Source organism: Oryctolagus cuniculus, chromosome 6 (assembly GCF_964237555.1).
Source record: "Oryctolagus cuniculus chromosome 6, mOryCun1.1, whole genome shotgun sequence".
Taxonomy (NCBI): domain Eukaryota; kingdom Metazoa; phylum Chordata; class Mammalia; order Lagomorpha; family Leporidae; genus Oryctolagus; species Oryctolagus cuniculus.
Genome location: NC_091437.1, coordinates 114,706 through 136,677, shown reverse-complemented (window position 1 = coordinate 136,677; position 21,972 = coordinate 114,706). Strand labels below are relative to the sequence as shown.

The 21,972-nt window shown below is 60.3% G+C and overlaps 2 long non-coding RNA genes across 2 annotated transcripts; one reads left to right on the top strand and one right to left on the bottom strand.

The window, feature by feature from the left end:
• Positions 1–1,371: 1,371 nt before the first annotated feature.
• Positions 1,372–7,731, bottom strand: LOC103346560 (uncharacterized). Its single transcript, XR_515887.4, has 3 exons — positions 7,627–7,731; positions 6,230–6,400; positions 1,372–2,347 (listed from the first exon to the last, which is right to left on the bottom strand). It is a non-coding gene; the product is annotated as an uncharacterized lncRNA (long non-coding RNA).
• LOC138850107 (uncharacterized) lies at positions 7,139–21,766 on the top strand. The gene is made up of 2 exons (XR_011389622.1): positions 7,139–13,432; positions 13,798–21,766. It is a non-coding gene; the product is annotated as an uncharacterized lncRNA (long non-coding RNA).
• Positions 21,767–21,972: the final 206 nt, after the last annotated feature.

Sequence of the window (21,972 nt, the reverse complement as noted above, 5' to 3'; positions counted from 1 at the left end):
TGTATGTCCACATGCATGCCTGTGTGTCTTCCCACCTGGGTCTGTTGGGTGCATATGTGTGTGTGTATGTCTATATGCATGCTTGTGTGTGTCTGTCCACTTGGGTCTGTTGGGTGCATGAGTGTATGTGTCCACATGCATGTATGTGTGTGTGTGTGCAGGCCTGCGTGCACACCTGGGACTGTTGGGTACATGTGTGTCTGCCCACCCAGGTCTGTGTTGGGTGCATGGGGGGCTATGCCAAGCTGCAGCTCACCCCTGTCCAGGCCAGCCGCAGGGCCTTATGTGGTGAGTGAGGTCTGAGCCAATGGACCTGAGCCTGAGGCAGGGGAAAGGAGGCCTGCCCAGCTTTCCAAGCCCAGGCACCGAGTGGGTCGACACATTTTGGAGACCTGCCAGGGGCAGCGAGAGACCCTGGGGAAACTCTGGAGGCCAGGGTGTCTGTCCTGGCGACACCTGCCAGTCGAGAGCTGGCCCTGAGGGCTCAGAGGTGGGCCCGGCATACCACACAGGTGGCAGCTCCACTGGCCCTCCCCTCCCTGCTGTGATGGCGAGGGGATTAGGTCAGGAGGCAGCTTAGGTAATGTCTCCACAGGGGCCTCGCTATGTAGCCTTCCAGGCTGACTGAAGGGACAGAGCAGTGTGGGGGTGTGGGGGGAGGTGCAAAGTGTGATGTTCCCAGCCCCTGTGTCATGGGGTTCTGGGACCACCAGGAACCAGGAGGGTGTCCTGGCTGCCTTCCAGAGCCCCATCCCAGGAGGCACCCAGCATCTGCCCAGGGCCAAGAGGGGAAAGGCCAGAGGTCAGGGTCCCTCCCTCCCTGCCCCCACCAAGCTGCTGCAGAGACTGATGTGCACACCCCCGTGCATGCATATTTCTGTGGCCTTGCACCTGAGGGGGGCCTGTGCAGGCACGGGGCAGGGGGTCGCCACTGTTGTCCTCGCTGGGGCACTGCCCTGCTGCACCCTGTGACCAACTTCTCCCACCCCTGGCGTCTGTGTTCTCAGCACATCCAGTGCAGCTGGGCCTCCCTGCCTCCTGCCACTGCACCTGCCCCACCCCCTCCCCAGCCAGGCCCCTGCCCACCTCTGTGCAGGCTCAGCTCCCTAGGGGTGGCCCGTGGAGGCTGCATGGTCCTGCCTCCCCACCTGCTAGCGCCAGTGCCTTGCTTTCCTCATCAGCTTTGGAGGTGGGGCTGATGGCCCCGGTCCCCCTCCTGGTGGCCCCAGATTCTGGTCTGGAGACTCCTGTCCTGGCCAAGCCAGGCATAGGGCAGTGGGGGCAGCTCTACTTGAACCCCCACCCACCCCAACCATGGGCACAGCCCCCCCCCCCGGAATAGAGGAGGGACTAGCGGGTTGCCAGGGAAACAAGGCCAAACAAACACTGCCCCCTTGCAGGGCGGGGTGGGGGGAGTACTGTGGCAATGACCTCATCCGCCCACCCAACCTGCTCCCAGGCCAGGCTGGAGGTGGGGGGTCCTGGCTGGCAGGGGGAGTCATGCACGTGTTTGTGTTGGGCCCACGTCCATGGAAACGGTGGGGGTTGGGGGTGTAGCTGGCTCCTGCTGTGGTTATGAGCGGCTGTGCGGCTGCCAGAGCAGACTGGGGGGGGGGGGACAGAGCCGGGACGGGGGACAGGGGAGGGAGCACTCAGTGGATCTTACCCGAGGGTGAGTGTCACTCGCCAAGCAGGCCCCACTCCCACTTTCTAGCAGCAGGCCGGCCGTGAGGGCTCAACTGCATCTCCCAGGGACACCCCACGAAATTCCCTCCACCTTGGGATGGTCCTCCCTGGATCCAGGGTTTGATCCAGGGTGTGCCCAGGGGCAGCCTGGTCTCCAGATGTGGCACCCGCCTAGGTGACAGCTCAAGGTTCTGATTGCGGTTTCGTCTGCCCTGACATTGTTGTTCAATAGAGAAAACTCCACGTTTCTTGCAGTATTGTCAAAAACCACGTGAACTCGTAAAATATGATGTGTTGTGCCTGCTGAGGATCCCTGCTGAGACATGCCTGGGAGTGCGTCAGGTTTCAGAGCTTTGAGACTCTGGACTATTTGCAAAGACTTTGCCAGCTGAGCATCTTTGGTGGGTGATGTCGGCCTTACAAGGTTCAGACTGTGCAGCATTTTGGGTTTTGGACTTGAGGTTTGGGCACTGCATCTGCTTGTCCATGCTGCCCCTTTGATCTTCCTCCCTCCACCCTTGCTTCCCAGGTGTCAGGTTTTAGGCAGCAGCAAGGTGTGTTTTGACTTACGTGTTCACAGGACACCCTGGGCGACGTTGGAAGAACAGACTTGGCTCAGAGCACAGTGTTAGGTAAAGTGTCCTTAGCATCATTAGAAGATCTGCGAAAGAATGCCATCTATGAGGAAGGAATTAAGAAGGCAAACAATGTCCAATTCAGGATGAAAAAAAATGGTTATTGAGTGAAAATTGGAATAAGTAGCCCAAGAAATCTTGGAGAAAAAGAGATCAGCTTCTCCCTGGCCACTTTCCAGCCACTGTGACGGCCGACTGGACGTCATGGTCAGCTCCTCTGGAGAGAGGGCTCCTGGGACAGCAGGCAAAGCTCTATGCAGGCGGAGGCTGGGCTGGAGCCGGGACACAGACAGGAGCTGCACGGGCCAGGGCAGCAGAAGCAAAAGGCTGAGCTTGCACAGCGACACCCATTCTTGTGCCTGTGTGACTCAGGACAGAGGGACATCCGTGTTTGAGCTGGGGCTGCTGCAGGCTTGTGCCCAGGTGCTGTTGCTGCTGCCGGACCGCTGTGCAGCCAGAGCTTCTAAGCTCCTCGGAGAGATGGAGTCATCTCCCGCCCGGCCATGCACATGCAGCCTGACTCACTGCAACAAAAACTGGAATAAAGACTTGGGAAAGTGTGGACATATTTTTGTTTAGACACAGAAATTGTGCATGTCGGTGGGGCACCCTGTGAAGTTCCTGTGCGGATGCCTGAGGCTGAGCACCGGCAGTTTCTTCCTGGTGAAAGCATCCCAGGCCCTTTTTTCCAGCTCCTTGGAAACTCGCAATGCATGGTCATGCTCTGCACCGGCCCCTTGAGTGGGCAGCGGGGCCCTGGAGCTTCCCCTATCCGGTTGTGAGGCCATGTCCCTTGCTCCCCACCCCGTCCTAGCCTCGATCACCACCTCCCCACTCTCAGCCCTTGTCCAGCTGTGTCTGGCCCACAAGGTCCCGTCCTTCTCATGGCTGGGTGGTACTCCCAGTGCCCTCATCGCTGGTGGACACCTAGGTCAGCTCCACCTTGCTGCTGTGGACAGTGCTATAGGGTCCAGTGCAGGTGACTGACATCAGGATTTCATTTTCCTCAGATGTGTGAGGCAGGGGAATCCCACAAAAGGTCACAGCCTTGAGCATCACAGCATGAGGCCGAGAGCTCCAGCCTACAGTGTGAGGAAGGGCACGTGGGTGACAGCCAGGCCTGCCCAGCCCCATGGGGGTGGAGGTAGGGGATACCGGGCTGCAGAAAGAGACAACAGACAGCAGTGAGGCCTGGATGCCTGGATTCTTGTGGAAAACAAAGCTGAGATAAAAATAAAGACCTCGGAATAGAGGCTGAGGAGGCAGGGCAAGCCTGTGTGAATTCAAACTGGGGGACTGTGGCCTTGGGACACAGAACCTGCACCACAGCTGTGCTGTGACACCCTGGAGTGGACAGCAGGGTGAGCAGAGCCTTTGCCCCTGGAGTGGGCACTGAGTGGGCATTGCCCTCACCCCTGGAGTGGACAGGAGAGTGGGCAGAGCCTTTGTCCCTGGAGTGGGCACTGAGTGGGCATTGCCCTCGCTCCTGGAGTGAACAGTGGGTGGGCAGCACTCTCACCCCTGGAGTGGACAGCAGGGTGGGCAGCACTCTCGCCCTTGGAGCAGAGGGTAGGAGGCACCCTCGCCCCTAGAGTGGACAGCGGGGTAGGCAAAGCCTTTGTCCCTGGAGTGGGCAGTAGGTGGTCAATGCCCTTGCCTCTGGAGTGGACAGCAGGTGGGTATTAAGAAAGCAGTGTTGTCACCGGTGCAATGGCTCAATAGGCTAATCCTCCACCTGCGGTGCCGGCACACTGGGTTCTAGTCCCGGTCGGGGCGCTGAACTCTGTCCCAGTTGCTCCTCTTCCTGTTCAGCTCTCTGCTGTGGCCGGGGAGTGCAGTGGAGGATGGCCCAAGTCCCTGGGTCCTGCACCCGCATGGGAGACCAGGAGAAGCACCTGGCTCCTCGCTTTGGATCAGCGTGGTGCGCCGGCCGCAGTGGCCATTGGAGGGTGAACCAACGGTAAAGGAAGACCTTTCTCTCTGTCTCTCTCTCACTGTCTACTCTGCCTGTCAAAAAAAAAAAAAAAAAAAAAAAAAAAAAAAAAAAGCAGTGTTGAGACATTAATATCGTGTGCTATAGATTTTTACAAACAGTTTGTAATGTATTTATTTTGTAATGTATTTATTTGAGAGACAGTGAGAGACACATGGTCCCATCTGCTGGTTCCCTCCTCAAATGCCCGCGACAGCCAGGAGAAGCCAGGAGCTCCACCTGGCTTTCCCATGTGGGTGGCCGGGGCCCAAGCACTTGAGCTGTCAACTGCCTCAAGGAAGGAAGCTGATCTGGGGGCAGAGGCAGGACTCGCACCCGGTGCTCGGACTCGGGTGTGGACGTCTTTACCTCCAGGCTGATGCCCAGCTCTGAGACGTCTCAGGTCAGCAAATCCCAACCTCCCTCTTATCACCTTCTTGTTTTTGCCCCTCTCCTGCCTTTTTTTTTTTTTTTTCTGTGAAAGTCGTTGCAGCAGCCAGAGAGGTACTGATAGGCCAGGTGACCAGTGGACTCAGTGAGTTTGACACAGAAGGGCTGAGTGTGCTGTATGTGGCCTCAGGAGGCCAGCAGCCGGTCTGTGGCCAGAGAAACTTTGAGGATGTGTGGGGGGTTGGAAGACCAGGCCCTTGGGAGAGGAACTGACTGGGAAGTGGGCAGGGAATGGATAGCAGCGTTTTCTTAAAAAAAAAAAAAGTTTTTCTCTTCACTCATTCCACAAATACTCCAGGCACAGCTGGAACAAGGGCGTCACTGTTAGAAGTAAAACCGCACTCTGAACACACTTTGTCTACACGATGGTCCTGGCACCTACCGGCTTTGATTAAGTCAGCCATGGTGTGACCCCAGAGGATCCCTTGCAGTGACAGTGACAGTGGGGATGCCAAGGTCACCTGCCATCTGCCATGTGAGTGAGGTGATACCCAGCCATGTGGACAGCAACCAGGTCCACCAAGGCTACTGTGGAGTGTGGCAGTGGCCAAGGGTCCTGCTGTGCACGTCCACACAGGCTGTGAATGACCCTTGGCCAGACTCTGCCACGGCACCCTGCCTTCATCGCCTGGAGGACCCAGCAATGGGGGTCCTGCAGCAGAGGTGAGGAGAAGGTGCCTGCAGGGGCGGCGTCCTAACAAGGAGAATGAGGGAAGGGCTTTCCACCTTTGAGCACAGCTGTCTGGTGCGGATGGATGGGACAGGCTGTGACCAGGAGGGGCTATTGAGGCAAGGGTCCAGAAGCCAGCGGATCTCCTGCAGGTGTTGTAACGGTGCACATGGACGGGCAGGGGTGAGTCAGTGGAAGGTGAGGAAGGGCTGCTGTTAGCGAGAGAACCCAGGAGACCCCAGTAGGGGCAGCTTCAGACCCTGCCAAATGCAGGTGTGGCCACGGAGCTGCCGGCCAGCCATGGCAGAAGACAGCCAGGAGGCAGGGCACATGGACTGTTGGGGCAGCAAGTGTTTGAGGTGTGAGTACCACCCTGATGCAGCCGCCGAGGGCAGGGCCTGGGAAACCCCTCTCCTCACCAAGGGCAGAGGTCCTTTTGTGGATGCAGGAACACCCCCCAGAAGCAGTGAGCAGTGCCTCCATGTCGCATGCACTGCTGGCTGGGCCACTGGGGGTGCACCAGCCACACGTCAGATACCGTCTGTGCAGAACTTAAAGTGAGACCCAGGGCCAGCACTGTGGTCCATGTCCCAGCTGCTTCACTTCCCATGCAGCTCCAGGTGCTAGTGCACCTGGGAAAGCAGCAGAGGATGGCCCAAGTGCTTGGGCCCCTGCACACACGTGGGAGACCTGGATGAAGCTCCTGGCTCCTGCTTCAGCTTGGCCCAGCCCTGGCTGTTGCAGCCACTTGGGGAGTGAACTAGTGGATACAAGACCTCTCTGACTTTCAAAAAGAGAAGCGTGGTAAACACCTACCTCGGCTGGCATGCCTGTGGCGTCCTGCAGCTCTGCCCTGACAGCCTCCAGGTCACAGTAGGGTGCACCCCTCCCAGGTGAGGGCTGGGAGACCCCAGTTTCTCTGGGCCCAGCTGGGATAGGCCAGGTGTGGGGCGTGGAAGCTGGTGTGGCACAGGGTGAGCTGGACAGCTTGGAGGAGAGAGATGGGGAAGAGGAGTGAAAATGATGCCAGATTTTGGGGGATTCTTTTCAGGACCCCCAGAGCTGAATGCAGTGACCATGACGTGAGGACATCGGGGGCCTGGCATCCTGATACCTGCAGCAGGGCCTGGAATCTTCCATTGCAAGACCTGGCAAGTCCCATCCTCCTGCTGGCCAGCCCTCCAGGAGCTGAGCCTCAGGAACCCCTGTGGCAAGTGGTGAAGCCCCTGCCCCACCAGCTCAGGGTCTGCTCTGTCCATCACTGCCACTGTCCACCTTGGCCTTTCCCGGATGTGGGCTCCTTGTCCCTGCCCACCCTGCCGGCTTAAGGACGCCCTCCCCGGGAAAGGGACAAGGCCCTGGATGGGCAACCTGGTGCCTGGACGCGGTTAGCAGGCTCAGTCTGTGCACAGCAAGGTCCCCTGACTCAGATTTGGGCTGGGGTCCACCGAGGGAGTCTGGGGTCAGACCTCAGGGAGGGGAAGGGCCAGGGCTCTGAGAAAGGCCGCCCAGCAAGTGGTCACTGCACCCGGAGCGTTCTCCACGCCCAACAGCCCACGGAGTCGAGGCCCAGGCGGCACCGGGACTGAGAGGGCCCCGCGCCCGGGTACTGCGCGCGCCCCAGAGGCGGGCTGTGACGTCGGTGCAGCGGTGGGGCCGGGCGCTCTGCGGCGACCCCTTGTGGCCGCGCCGCCGCCGCACACGTGGCGCTCAGGGCGTGCCCTCTCCTTCTGCAGAGGGGTTTGGGGAGGGGAGGCCGCAGCCGCTTGGTTCTTCAGAGGGGAGGGACAGGAGGAGGGGGAGGGGACTCTGATCTGGGGAAATGAGCTGAGCTCCCAGAAGGGATCCTCGGCCGGCCAGAGCAGAGCCTGGAGGCGCTCAGGTGTGCCCAGAGCCGAGGAGGACCCTGCCCACAAGATCCAGAGACCCCAGGGTCCGGGTCCTTGGTCATGAGCACAGAGTTCTGGGGTAGGCTGGCTGCCCCCTGCAACAGGTGAGGGGCACAGGCATTTGCAGTCCCTGCCAGGGGCTGGGTCAAATGGGGTTGTCAGCCCTGGCCCCACCATTCCCAGCCTGGCTGTGTCCAGTAAGGGCCACTCTGGGCACTGTCCCCAAGGCCTTCAGGCCATGTGGGACTGACCCTGTGACTAGGGCGAGTCTGTGTCCTCCAGGTTGCTGCCTGCAAAGCCCTCACACACGAGTCCCGATGATACCTGCAGGGCCCCACACTCATTGTCCAGGGCCTCCGGCCACACCCCTGGCCAATCCCAGCTGACCTTGGCTACACAAGTGTGATATGCAGCTGCCTCAAGCCTTGGGGTGGCTGACCTGTCACAGAGCTAGCAGACACGTCACAGAGTGGGCTGAGCTGTCACAGAGCCGGGTGAGCTGTCACAGAGCAGGCTGAGCTGTCACAGAGCTGGGTGAGCTGTCACAGAGCAGGCTGAGCTGTCACAGAGCTGGGTGAGCTGTCACAGAGCCGGGAGACCTGTCACAGAGCAGGCTGAGCTGTCACAGAGCCGGGTGAGCTGTCGCAGAGCTGGGTGAGCTGTCACAGAGCTGGGTGAGCTGTCACAGAGCAGGCTGAGCTGTCACAGAACCGGGTGAGCTGTCACAGAGCAGGCTGAGCTGTCACAGAGCAGGCTGAGCTGTCACAGAGCCGGGTGAGCTGTCACAGAGCAGGCTGAGCTGTCACAGAGCCGGGTGAGCTGTCACAGAGCAGGCTGAGCTGTCACAGAGCTGGGTGAGCTGTCACAGAGCTGGGTGAGCTGTCACAGGGCTGGGTGAGCTGTCATAGAGCAGGCTGAGCTGTCACAGAGCTGGGTGAGCTGTCACAGAGCAGGCTGAGCTGTCACAGAGCAGGCTGAGCTGTCACAGGGCTGGGTGAGATGTCACAGGGCTGGGTGAGCTGTCACAGGGCTGGGTGAGCTGTCACAGAGCAGGCTGAGCTGTCGCAGAGCCGGGTGAGCTGTCACAGAGCCGGGTGAGCTGTCACAGGGCTGGGTGAGCTGTCACAGAGCCAGGTGAGCTGTCACAGGGCTGGGTGAGCTGTCACAGAGCTGGCTGAGCTGTTATAGAGCAGGCTGAGCTGTCACAGAGACGGGTGAGCTGTCGCAGAGACGGGTGAGCTGTCACAGAGCTGGGTGAGCTGTCATAGAGCAGGCTGAGCTGTCACAGGGCTGGGTGAGCTGTCACAGAGCTGGGTGAGCTGTCACAGGGCTGGGTGATCTGTCACAGAGCAGGCTGAGCTGTCACAGAGCAGGCTGAGCTGTCACAGAGACGGGTGAGCTGTCGCAGAGCTGGGTGAGCTGTCACAGAGCAGGCTGAGCTGTCACAGAGACGGGTGAGCTGTCGCAGAGCTGGGTGAGCTGTCACAGAGCTGGGTGAGCTGTCATAGAGCTGGCTGAGCTGTTATAGAGCAGGCTGAGCTGTCACAGGGCTGGGTGAGCTGTCACAGAGCAGGCTGAGCTGTCACAGGGCTGGGTGAGATGTCACAGGGCTGGGTGAGCTGTCACAGAGCTGGGTGAGCTGTCACAGAGCCGGGTGAGCTGTCACAGAGCTGGGTGAGCTGTCGCAGAGACGGGTGAGCTGTTGCAGAGCTGTGTGTCCTGTCATGTCCCTACCTGCACCCTAGAGATGGAAGGACAGGGTGAGGGGGTTCAGAGGATCTGCCCCAGACAGGAAGTGTCAGGTGCCCGATTCTTAGGCGGGGACAGCAGGGTCTGACTTGCAAGCCCAGAGGTCAGGGCATCCAGGGCCCATTCTGCTCAGGCAGAAGGCTCTGGAACAGCTGGAGCTTGCCCTTGAACCATGCAAGGCACACTGCCATGGGCACCAGCACTGCCGAGGCCGCCATTGCCAGCTGCACCTGGTGGTGCCCTGCCCCTCCCCAGGCCCACAGACAGGAGCCACCCCACAGACACGGAGGCCAGGGCCTGTGCGGGACCTGGGTTGTGTCCCTCCAGACCCCAGGGCCATCAGCTTGTGGCTCACTCCCCTACCTAGCACCCATGAAGGGGGCTGCCCTCCTGTGGTGCCCACTGAGCTGTGCCCCCTGGGGAGCAGCCCCCTCCCTGTGCCACCTGCCCTGGTCCTGGCTAATCCACTGACAGCACAGGGGCCCTGGGCGCAGAGGAGCCGACAGTGTGTGTACAGATGGGGTGGGGATCAGGGAAGGTGGGTGGGGCCCCCTAGATTCCCTGAGCTCAGATCTCAGCCCTCTCCCCACTGTCCCAAGGCGTGGGAGGTAGAGGGAGGGTGGGGTCTCTGCACCAGGGCTTGGATATTACTCAGGCTTCCGCAGAGGCAGCATGAGATTCTGTGTCTGTGGGCACTGGGTTCATGGCTTCCGGAGGTGAGAGGTGACTGCCTTACATGAGGTTGTTGGGATGGAAGCCTGGTGGCCTTGCCAGGACAGCCACACAGACGACACTGGCCAGGGCATTCCTCTGCTTCCCAGCAAACACGTGACCCTTCCTGTACTCCTCTGCCATCCCCCAGGCTCAGCAGGCGCCGGAGCAGGGGGCTCCGATCTTAAAGAGCAAACCTCCAAGACCCTGCGACTAGCAAGTCTTGCTCCTGTGCAAGCAGCTTGTCCTGGGTGTTCCCTGCAGGCAGGAGAAGCCATCGAGCGAGGCCTACAGTCCGCCCTGGGCCCCGGCTGGCTGCATGCTGTCTCTGCCTGGCCTCTCTGTAGTCCTGGGGGGTGGGGGAGCTGCGGTGGCTTCTCAGGCTGGGTGAGCCAGGCTGCGACACTGCCCCACCCCTGTCACCCCATCCCAGGCCTGTGCCTGCCCAGGCAGCCTCTGCCCTTCTCCCTTCCTGAGCCAGCATGAAGGCCCCCACCCCACCACCACAGGGCACACGCGCTCTGTCCCGGCCTCTTCCTGCCTCTAGCCCAGCCCACTCCCCCGGTTGTTACCCCCTGCTCCTAGAGCCTACCCCAGCCGCTGCCCCAGAGAGAGCACGACAGTCAGAGTCAGGAGCTGTGCCCCCATGGGCTGGCCCCCTAGGCCTCTCTCTTGAGTTTCTGTCCCCAGGTTGGTCCCCACCATCTCACCCCACCCGGCCTCCTTCCTTTTTCCTGACATCTTCCTGGGACCAACCTGCCCACTCGTCTGCCCCCGTATGGCAGCCCCGTGGCAGCGTCCTTATGGCCAGTGTCCTATGGCCACACCCACCAAGACCCCAGGACCCTGTGGCCTTCTCATTTGCAGGTCCAAATCCTATCAGCAGGGCCCAAACAAACCTTCTCCCCCTGCAGGCACCTCTGGGGCCGCTGTGGGCAGGAACTTTTGCACTGGTGCCTGAGAAGTCTCGAAGACAAGGCCACGGGTGAGGGTGTGCTGACGGAAGAGAGCCTAGTGTCTTTCCAGCTGGAGTTGGGGCGTGGAGGGGAGAGGAAGTGGTCAGGCCCTGGGTGCAGCACAGGGGCAGCCAGCAGAGGGCAGGAGGGAGGCCCAGCAGCCTTGGTTCAGAGGACAGGGTGGGGCATTTGATGTAAATACTGAGTGCTGCCAGATTCCGGGGATGAAATCTGGCTCTGCTGGTGCAGGGACCTGGGTGCTGGCCAAGAGGGATGGGAAGGCTGGACCAGGGCCTCCTTCAATTGGGACTCTGCCAGCAGAGGCCTTGCAGTGACCGAGAGTCCCACAAGTAGCCCCCGGGGGAAACCATTGGGGCAAAGGCCCTTGGCGGCCACCCCAGCCACACCCTGGGGCCAGAAGGAGGGAAGACCAGGGTCTGCTGGCCCCACACAGCCGCACAGGTTCCTGCAGCCTGATTATGATAGACAGGAGGAGCAGGCACAGGGCCAGCACTCCGTGGCTGTGCCGGGAGCAGAGGGGAGTCCCCGCCTGACGCTCCTTCCACTACGTCCACCTCTGGAGAGGGTTGTTGTTGGCCAGGAAATGCAGGGGACACATGTCGCTGAGGGGGCACCATGGAGGCAAGGGGACGGGGCCCTGTGGGACAGCGGATATCCAGACCCTAACCCTAACCCTAGGTACATGCAGGTGGCAGGCTGCTCGGACCCCCTTCTGTAATCAGCAGGAAGAGGAAAGACCTGAGAATTTGGGCTCTTCTCACCTGGGAGTTGTAGTGCAGGTCTTGTTGCCCCTCTGTGGGGATCAGGCAGCTGCTGTCCCAAGAATCAAGGTCATTGAGAGGGCATGGGAAGGGGCAGGATGGAGGTGTGGCCCAGGGGTTGGCCGTGGATGAAGAGAGTGAAAAAACAGAGCATTATGGGAGCTGCTGAACGCTGCCCTGAACCCCACACGTGGTCAGGCAGCCCAGAGGGAGACAAGGGAGGTACACAGGAGAGGGGACAGAGGGACAGACACAGCCCAGTGTCAGCTGCACTTGATGCTTGGCTAGGGGAAACCAAGGAGATGGATGGGGGGCCCTGAAGAGGGGACTTTGAGCCCTGCTGCCCCTGGGGTGGTCCAGGTGAGGGTCTGCCACTCTCACAGGGCACGCACCCAGTCTCTGGGCCAGGAGGGGCCTCATGGTCTCCTACGTTAGCAGTGCAGGGGGCCAGGCCACCTGGGACCCAGTCACTCACATCCAGCATTACACTCTGCCCTCCCCTCCTCTGTTGCTCCCTGGCTCCTTGGATCCCCTCCCTCCCCAGATCCCTCTCCTATCCCAGTGTAGCCCAATACTCTTTGGTTTAAGGAATGAGCTTGGTGTTTGCAGGTGGAGGCACCAGGCTGGGCTGAAGGCATGGGGGGGGGGGTCAGACTAGGCACTGGGATTGGGGAGACCACACCTGGGACACTGGTCATCCAGGCGTTGGAAACGGTGGCCACAGGACTCCACAGCAGGATCAGGCCTGGCCTTCTTCAGAGCATATGGTTTGTGGAGGGGTGGGAAGGGTCCCCTGTGCCCCCTCCTGTGAGGGCTTGGCCCTAGGGCATGCACAGTACGGTCTACCTGGGGCAGGTCTCCCAGACGTCTCCAACACAACTGCATTGGCTGTGAAGCACAGGGCACCTCTCCTGTGCTGGGTCCTTCCCCTGGGAGCTGCCTGAAGAATTTTTAAGTTCTTATGGGTGAGTGAGTGTGGCAGGCCCAAGGTTGTATGTTACTGCATGCTAAGAGTGCAGGTGACCCAGAGAGGATGTGATATTTGTGCCTGTGGATGTGTGTACATGTGTGTGTTCTGTGTGTCCATGCATGTGTGCTGTGTGCATGTGTCCACCTATGGTGCCCTTACATGTGTGTGTTTTGCGCACTTGTGCTCTGTGTACACCCCTTTGGGGCCTTGCAGAACTCCAGTGGAGAAACTGAGGCTTATGGTGTGGGACACCCAGTGGTGGTCACCTCAGAGTCCACAGGTGAGGGAGCAGACCCAGGAGCACGCCTGGGGCCCTGGGCTGGAGGTCTTGTCTCCAGGGCCCCTCCTCAAGAAAGAGCCCTGACTCTGGGTGCTCAGGAGGTGTTGCAGAAGGAATGAGTGACCAAGCACTAATCTGCTTGCTCAGTTTCTTTACTCACTCGTTAATTTGCTTGTCCATCGCTTTTTTTTTTTTTATTTTTATTTTTTTGACAGGCAGAGTGGACAGTGAGAGAGACACAGAGAGAGAGGTCTTCCTTTGCCGTTGGTTCACCCTCCAAAGGCCACCGCGGCTGGTGCGCTGCGGCCAGCGCACCGCGCTGATCCGAAGGCAGGAGCCAGGTACTTATCCTGGTCTCCCATGGGGTGCAGGGCCCAAGTACTTGGGCCATCCTCCACTGCACTCCCTGGCCACAGCAGAGGGCTGGCCTGGAAGAGGGGCAACCGGGACAGAATCCGGCGCCCCGACCAGGACCTGGTGTGCCGGCGCCGCAAGGCGAAAGATTAGCCTAGTGAGCTGCGGCGCCGGCCTTGTCCATCGCTTCATTTGTTCCTTCTTCCCTTCCTTCTCTAGGTATCTGTGAGTCTGGCTGAACCAGACAGGGGGCCTATGTCTCCCAGAACAGCTAAGCCTGGGGCTGCTCAGCCTCGGGGACAGATGGCCTTGGATCTACCAGGTGCAGGTACTGTTGGGAGCTGGGCAGACTACACCAGGAGTGATTTTCCCCAGAGCCACAGGCTGCCCCAGGAGGAGGGAGCTCCCCACTGCCCGGGAGGCTGCAGGAGGAGCCCCACACACCAATATAGCCTGGAGCCCCTAGAGGCCCCCTCACATTTCCCTCTCCTGGCCCTCACCCCATGCTCCAGTGCCAAGGAAATACAGAATTGCCCACTGCACTGGCAGCCCCTCGCCCCCAATGCTTCACAGTGGGGCCTGCGGCACTCAGCTTCAGCCAGAGACACCGGGAGACCAGGATCCCTGTGGCCGGGGCTCCCTTCTCTGAGCAGGGGCTCCGTCTCAGTCCCAGCTGCTCTGCTTCCAATCTAGCTCTCTGCTAATGTGTCTGGGAAATCAGTGGAAGATGGCCCAAGTCCTTGGGCTCCTACACCCACATGGGAGACCCAGAAGGAACTCCTGGCTCCTGGCTTCAGCCTCGCCCAGTGCCTACCATTGCAACCATTTGAGGAGTGAACCAGCAGATGGAAGATCTCTCCCGCCACCAACTCCAAACTTCAAATAGATAAATAAATACAGTTTTTTTAAAAAGACCCTCTCAATGGCCCCTCACCTGGGCTACCTTCTCTGAGGACACCTCCTGGGAGGAGAACCAGACACCTGCACCTGGACGCTCCTGTTCCAGGCCTGCTCTGTGGACCCTGGGGCCTGGCACAGGTCAATGAGTGACAGCTCAGTGCATGAAAGGCAGAGTGGACAGGCAGTGGGAGGATACCCAGTCAGGGAAACGGGGGCCCCAAGACAGGAGGGAGCCAGCTGAAGCTACAGGCAGATGAGCATGGGAGGGGTCAGAGGCATCCCAGTCGGCCCCAACCTTCTGGCCCTTTCTTTCCACCCCTGCTTGAGACAAACAACTTTTTGTCTCTCTCTGAGTTGCTGGGCAGCCCAGGCCCTGCTCCTGGAGTGTGAGGGGGAGCTAGACCTTGGTCACTCTGACCAGCGAGCCTCCCAGTGGGGCCTGGTGCTGAGCAGCAGCCCTAGCTCAGCCCCCATCAGATCTGGCCAGGACCCCAGGGCCACAACTGAGAGCGGAGGAAGTGCCTGGGCCTCCTGACTCATGGCCCCAGCAAGAACAACCCAGTGGGCCTGATTGGGGTGGGACACGGAGGGAAAAGGGTCTCTCCTTGGCCAGATCCCCTGGAACACAGCTGGGCTCAGCCTCAACTTTAAAAAATGCTTATTTATTTTTCATCAACTTGAAAGGCAGAGCGACAGGGACAGAGAGATCTGCCACCTGTGGGTTCACTCGCCAGCTGGGCCAGGCGGAAGCCATCATCAGCATTAGCAGGAAGCTGGGTCAGAACCTGGATCTCTGTGGCTCTTCTGCTGGCTGTGGGCATGCCACAGGCCACTTTGCCATAGAGCCCTGGCTTCTGAGCATCCAAGGTTGTGTCTGCATCGTACCGTATTAGCAAGAGTCCTGTCATTGCTCAGCCAGAAGGCCCACCCCTGATATCAATCGGGTCCCAGGACCCCGCCCGGCCCCAGGGTCTCTTCTTGGCTGTCCCCATCCAGGGGCTCCACGCTGCTCCTTGGCGTGATCCCGCTTGCCCAGCTGTGTTGGAGAGGAGCCCAGAGTTTTCCCAACGGCAGGCCCTATGGCAGCCACCCTGACAGACACGTCTTCCTGCCCCCATCCGTGTCTCCAGCAGCTCTTTCTCTAACAGGGGGCGTGGCAGCAAGTCCAGGGAATCTCCACATGTCCCCGTGCGTGGAAACAGTGATCCCGGAGTCCTGGTGGACAGCGGCTTCCATCGGGGAAGGCTGACAGGCCTGGTCCCTCTCCTGCCCAGACCCCGAGGCCCCACCCTCCAAGCCTTCAGGGTCCTCCTCATGGCTGAGGCTGCTGATGTGGGCTCCTGGGCAAATGTGAGCTGTGAGCCAACCTCTGTCCACCACGTCTGTGAGCAAAGCACTCTGTGCCCCGTGCTGCCGTGAGCAGCAAGGGACACACGTGTGTTCACAGCTGCAGACCCAGCCAAGAAGCAGGGACTGCACATGTGTGTGGGTGCATGCACTGTGGGTGCACATATGTGTGTGGAGAAGCCCCTCAGCCCCATCTGAGTGAGAAGACATGGGCTGTGGGACCAGAGGTCAGCAGCTTGCTTCTGCAGACTTCAGAGAAGCAGGAAGGAGAGCAAACTCAAAGCACCCCATGCCTGCCTGCCCCCTCCCCTCGGATTCTCGGAATTCTTTCCCAACCTCCCTGCAGGGCTGAGTGGGTCCTGGCCTGCTCCTTCCGTGGCCTGGCTTCTGGCTGGCCTGGCCTCCAGGGTTAGATTTGGCTCTCCTGCAGCCATGGGCCCTCAGAGCCCTGGCCCTAGCCCTGCCTCAGTCTGTATGACCACGGCCCTGGTTGACCTGGGTCCCGATGGGATGGCAGCCCATCTGTCTGCTTCATGGCAGCCAGGGACTTGTTCATTAGTCACACCTGCCAGGAGGCCCATGCCTGGGATCAGCAGGATGCCCAGATGCCCAGAGCTGACAGCATGGTGCTGGGCTAAAAGAGTGGGTGGGAGAGGGAGACAGAGGTAGAGAAATGAGGAGAAAGAGATGGAGACAGAAAGGGCAGGAGCAGGCGGGAGCGGAGCCACCCCTTCTTGTCACCATACCTGCTGCAAGCTGTGGAGACACCAGGATCTGGGAATGTGTTCCCAGCTGTGTTGCAGGCAGAGCAGGAACATAAGTTACTGCAAAAATGGGAGCAGGATTTACTTGAAGTGGGGGAGTGAGTGTACATTTAGATGTGAGTGTAGGCAACTCCAGGCAGAGAGACTTGCCACGAGAGGGCCGGAGCAGAGCTGCCCGATGAGGCAAGCACACCAAGGGGGCTCTCCCATCCAGTGGTCTGCTTTGTGGGGTGGGGGCGGTGCCATAACTGAATGTGCAGACGGCTGAGGTCTGGGAGACCTTGTGTAACTCTGGGGGAGTTCTATGGCGTCCCCTTGTGGAGCTCAGTGTGCACCTGCTCCTTTCTGGTTCTGGGGAGACTCAGGTGCATGGTGGGAATGTGGGAGTGCTGGATAGGCATGTGAAGGCATGGGGTTAGAGGGCTGAGGCGAGGCAGAGGCTGGAGGCATTTCTCAGCTTATTTGTCCCTCTCTGATTTCCCGTCTAGCCCCCTATGTCACAAGGATCCACCCAGTCCACGGGGGCCTCCACCCCTGGAGCAAGGTGGCTGTGCAATGTCATTCTGGCTATCTCTGCAAACACAGTGGGCATCGCGGCTCCAAAAGCACCTTTGCCCTGACCCAAGCCTGTCTGCTGGGCTCTGCTGGCCTGATGCTTACCAAGGCTCCTAGGCTTGTGGTTGGCAGTGGTATAGCCCCCAGCCTGCCTACCCCTCAGCCATGTGGGCCCAGTCTGTTGCCCTGCCCCTGCCAAGGGAAGGCCTGGGAGGAGAGGGCCAGGGGGGTTCCCACCTCTGAGATGGGTGCCCTCTCCCTCTTACCCAGGGCCTCAAGGGTCAGGAATGCAGCTCAGTGAGTCCCCAGGCCTGGGCCAGATGTGGTCCTTGGGACTCCAATGGGAAGCCTGCTCTGCCCCTTCCCTAGCAGTGTCCACCCTGTCCCCTTCCTGTGGGTCCCTGTGCCCCACAGCCATGCCCTGATCCAAAGAGCAGAGACTCTGCCTCCCCAGGCTATACCCTGAGCCATCCACCTTCAGATCCAGCCCCGCCTTTGTGGGATCCAGGCCAAACCTCTAACCTGGCAGAAGTCCATGGGGGCACTACCTGGGGGGATCCCCACCATGGGGAGCACCTCCAAATCCTGCCAATCACTGATACTTTGCCCTGCTGGCCAACAGGGCCTCGGGGCTCCAGGCCTGAGCTGACCCTGCAGCTCTGCTTCCAGCTTCTCTCTGGCCTGTCCAGGAGGGTTTCGAGAGGGACCAACAGCACAGAGGATACAGCAGGCAGGGGCTCCCATCCTCAGCTGGGAAGGGGCTGCTTTTATTAGCTGTTGGGCCGAGACCCACAGGGCTCGCAGGCCTACTGGGCACACTCTTGCCTCATGGATGGGGATGTGGAGACATGGAGACGAAGAAGGAAGAAGGCAGAGGAAGAGGCACCACTCCCCAGGGCTGCTGCTGGGTGGGAGGTACTAGCCTACAGATCTCCCGCCCTGTGCATCCCCCGCTCCAGCTCATAAAGATGCTTAAGGTCCCCCACAAGCTGGAGGGGCCTCTCTCCTTTCCCATGGCCAGACCCTCATGGCAGCACTGCTCCTACCAGGTGCCCTCACCCTGGGTGGAGTGGCTACCCCTTACCGTGGGGACAGCACTGCTGTGGGTCCGGCATTGCAGCCCCTTGACGAGATGCAGAGGAGCTGGTATGTGGGGCTGCTTCTCACACAGCACATCTGACGTCAGCATCCTCGATGTCGCTGGCCAGGAGGGGTCCGAGGCCTCCCCACTAACCTCTGCCAGCTCTGCTGTTGCCCTGAGAGGAGTTGTCTTCCTGGACTCCCAGCAGACACATCCTGGGCAGACTGCAGGTGCAGAGGACCTGAGAAGGGTGCACAAGCCTTGCCACTAACCAGCAGGTCCTCGTGGCTCTGGAGCACTCACGATCCCACACTGCTCCAGCTCCATACTGATGCGGGGTCCCACAAGAGCCCCCGCCCACACTGGGCTGCGCTACACTCACAGAAACGTATGTTTTTCCACCTGCCGGATCCCGGCATTCCAGGGCAGGGCTGTGAAGGTCATAAAAACGTTGCGGTAACCTATATATTATTTTTATGCTGGTGCTTAACACGGCGTCTTTGACACATGTGCGGGAGTCCTGCTGTAAATCAGGGCTGGGTCCACCCGTGTGCCTGCACAGGGGGTCCCTGGGCCTCTCACACGTGTGCGCCAGCCCCAGCAGTCCTGAAGGGAGCCAGGCATGGAGCTGATCGGGGGCCCAGCTGCTGGCTGCCTCCCTGTGCCTCCCACAAAGCTGGCCTGAGTGCGGGGAAAGGGAGGACGACCAGGCTGGGAAGGCCGAGGCCAGGAGCTCCAAGGGCTCGTGCATGTTGGTATGTGTGTATATGCATGCACGTGGGTGTGTGTGTACAAAAGTCATGTGTACATGTGCACAGGTGCACTTGCGTGTGTCCGTGTGTGCACACCAATGCTTGTGTGCTTGAGCACGCCTGCTCTGTGTGTGTGTGAACCTGACTTGGGCAGAGGCCTTTCTCTGTATGCCCTCTGCGGCAGCCCCCACAGCCCTGACTCCCCCGACCCACCTGGCTTTGGCTCCCGTCCTGTTAGAGGTGAGAGTCAGGTGTGGGGAGCAAGCTCGGACTAGACTGAGTTACTGGAATTAAGACTTATTCTATGCATCTGCTCTCCCACAATATGGCGCTGGGAGAGAAGTAAACAGCTTCCACACAGCTGCCTCCAGTTCAACTAATAAACTGTAGGACTTGCTCCTGATTGGAGGAGAGCAGCGTACTCGGCGTGTGGGCAGCCGAGTTAGGATTGGCGGAGGAGGACTATAAAGGAGGAGAGAAACGGCATGCACCAGGAACATCTATGGGGAACATCTAAGGGAGCCCGTGCAGCCCCCGAGAGAGCCGGCCGGCGGTGTGCCGCTCCCCTGCGGAAGTGGGGAATGTGGCCAGGGGAACTGCCCTTCCACGGAGGTGGAAGGGATAGTAGCCAACCCGGGAAGAACCAGCAGCAAACCCGGGGAGGGCCGAGCAGACGAAAGAACAGCGCAGGGTCCTGTGTCGTTCCTCCGCGAAGAGGGGGAGCGACAGTCAGGCCCTCAGAAGGGTCATGTGCAGTGGGGCACTCCTCACTGGCTCCCAGGCTCGTTTCCCTGTCTGTCCATGGCTGGGCCACAGTCTGGCTGAGGGGCTCTGGGGAGGGTAGGTGGACAGGGACAGGTGGCAACCTCCAGACACAGGGGCCCTGTGGGGACAAGGTAGGGCCAAGAGCGGCTTCCGCCCACAGAGGTTTGGCAGGGAAGCCCAGCCTCTGTTTCTTTGGCCTGAGGCCTGTGTCCAGGGAATCAGGTGCTGCTGTGGGGCCTCAGAGCATCTGTGGCTCATCTGCACCCTTGACGTGGGGACAGGGCCATGCCCCACCCTCTTCTGCCTGCCACGGAAATGCGGAGCCTTCACCCTAGCAGGGGCATGAGTCAGTCGTGCAGCTGGCACCACAGACTCAGCATGTCCACTCTCAGAAGCATAGTCTAGGCATCCATCCATGTGTGTGCACATCGCATGTGCACGTGCATGTGCCCGCATGCCTCCGGAGGCCTGGACCAGGCCACTGAAGAGATGGTAGAGGACCCCTGGGTCCTGGAGAATCACCTGTTGGAGAACTTGGGAATGGGTTTGTTTGCATAAAAAGGACCACCTCCACGGCGGCGGCAGACACACACCCGACAGCTCTTGGTCAGGCATTGTTGGCTGCCTCTGTGGTCCCCCCGAAGCTCAGGATTTGCAAGTGGCTGGAGGTCTGGCTAGGGGGCCAAGATGGCAGGGCCACTGTCCTCTCAAGGTAGCAGTGAGCTGAAGAGCTGCCTTTGAAGGACTTGGGTGTCGCTGCCGAGGCGGTGCTGGCTGCTGGCTGGGACCTTGGTTCTTCTGCTCGAGTGGCCTCATAAAACGGCAGCTGGCCATTCACAGGACGAAGGTTGAAACCACTCCTGACCCTGGGCACGCTTGAATCTCCCAAAGCTTCACGGCTCCCATGACCCAACACAGAGCCCACACTGAGTCCAGAGCCCAGCAGGATGGGCTGGGGACAGAGGCTCTGTGGTGGGGCTGTGGGCAGGGCCTCCTGAGCATTGGTCCAATTGGTTCCCCTCTGTACCCAAGCCCCTGCTGCCTCCTCTTCCCTCTTCTTTCCGTTCCTCCCTTGGGAGGCACCCACCTCTACCAGGGGCCCCCAAAGTCCCCAGCTGTCCCTCCCCGCACCCTGGACCCTGGGGGAGACCGACTGCCTTCCCAGAACCCGGAGGTGTCCCTTGGGGCTGTGACCAGAGAGGAGCTGGGAGGCCACAGCCAGCGAGGGTCAGAGGCCCTCCCCAGAAAAGCCTGCATGGTAGGACAAGGGGGTCACTCCAGGTGGCGGGAACCATGGCTCCTCCCCCTCACACAGTGGCTGGCACTTCAGGAAATCTTGGGCAGTGTGGCCAGAGGTGGGGTGAAGACTGAGGTAGGGCAGGGTGGGGCAAGAGGAGCAGGAGGAGTAGGGAAAGGCTAGAGCAGCCGGGGTGGGAGCTATCCTGTGCCTGAGGGAGGGGTGTCAGGAGGCAGGGGGTGGGTGAAGACTTGGTCTGAGATGGGGACAATGGGAGCCACAGTGACTGGAGTCCTGGAGGGGGCCTCTCCAGCAGGTAGCCAGACACGGATGAGGGTCTTTGGTTCAGAGAAAGCCAGCTCTGTGAGAGACGCCAGCTCTTGACCCTGCTGGCTGGAATAGCTAGGACTCTCACTGCACCCCTGCCTCCTAGGCCCAGAAGCGGCTTGACAGACCCCTGCAGGTCCCTGGCGGGGGCCTCCTCCTGGGAGATGCAAGGAGCAGCCCCCTTCCCAGGCTGCTGGGTACCAGGGTTGCACAGGCTGGCAGATACCATTATCAGCACCCAGTGAGGGAGGAGGCCCTATCAGAGCTGGTGGGCTCCTCCAGGATGCAGTATTGGAGGATGACACCTGATAACGCAGCCCCAGTACTCACCAGGGTATGAGGCAGGGCACCCCCACTGTGAGCCCCTAGCTTTCTGGGTTGTGGCATGTTGCTAGCCAGGGGCTAGAGCGTAGGCCTTCTTGGCTCTCTGGACGGGGGGGGGGGGCTGCTCCATGGATTCATCTTCCATGTGGGGCCGTGATGCTCGGCAAATGCACAGGTGCTGAGCTGAGCCCCACATGGGCCCAGACTAGTACCACTGTCCACACTGCAAGCCTGCCATGTCCCTTCTACACAGCCACTAGCCAGCGGGGGCAGGATGCTCGGGAGTGAAGGCTGCTGCCCTACCCTTTGGCAGCCCTGCCCCCGTGGAGGGAGGTGTGTGTGGGGGGCTGCCCCACACCCCTATCTCCTCCCAGTCTGGCTCCCACTGGCATAGGGGCTCTGGGCTCCCCTGGGTGTGTGCAAAGTGTCTCCAAGGTCCAACTGGAGGCCTTGCGCCCCTCCCCTTGCCTAGAAGGCCTGTGGTCTGTGAGGCAGGCTGGGGGCAGAGCCTTCTGCCCATTACCCAAAGCAGCACATGCATGCACACAAAACACACTCACTTTGTAAGGACATCGGAGGTGGTATCTGCCTGCTGCTTCAACGCATTTTATTAAAAAAGACGAGGAGGGAAAAAGAAAGAAAAACAAACGAGGCTCCCACAGGACCACACACAGCGACCTGGTGCAGCCGCGGGGCAGGGCTGAGCCCCAGCTGGCACGGCTGCACCACCACCACCAGCCGCCTCCAAACCCTGACCCCGCAGACGATGGCAGTGGCATTCCAGGGTGGGCCTGGGGCCAGGTGGGCCCAGACGTG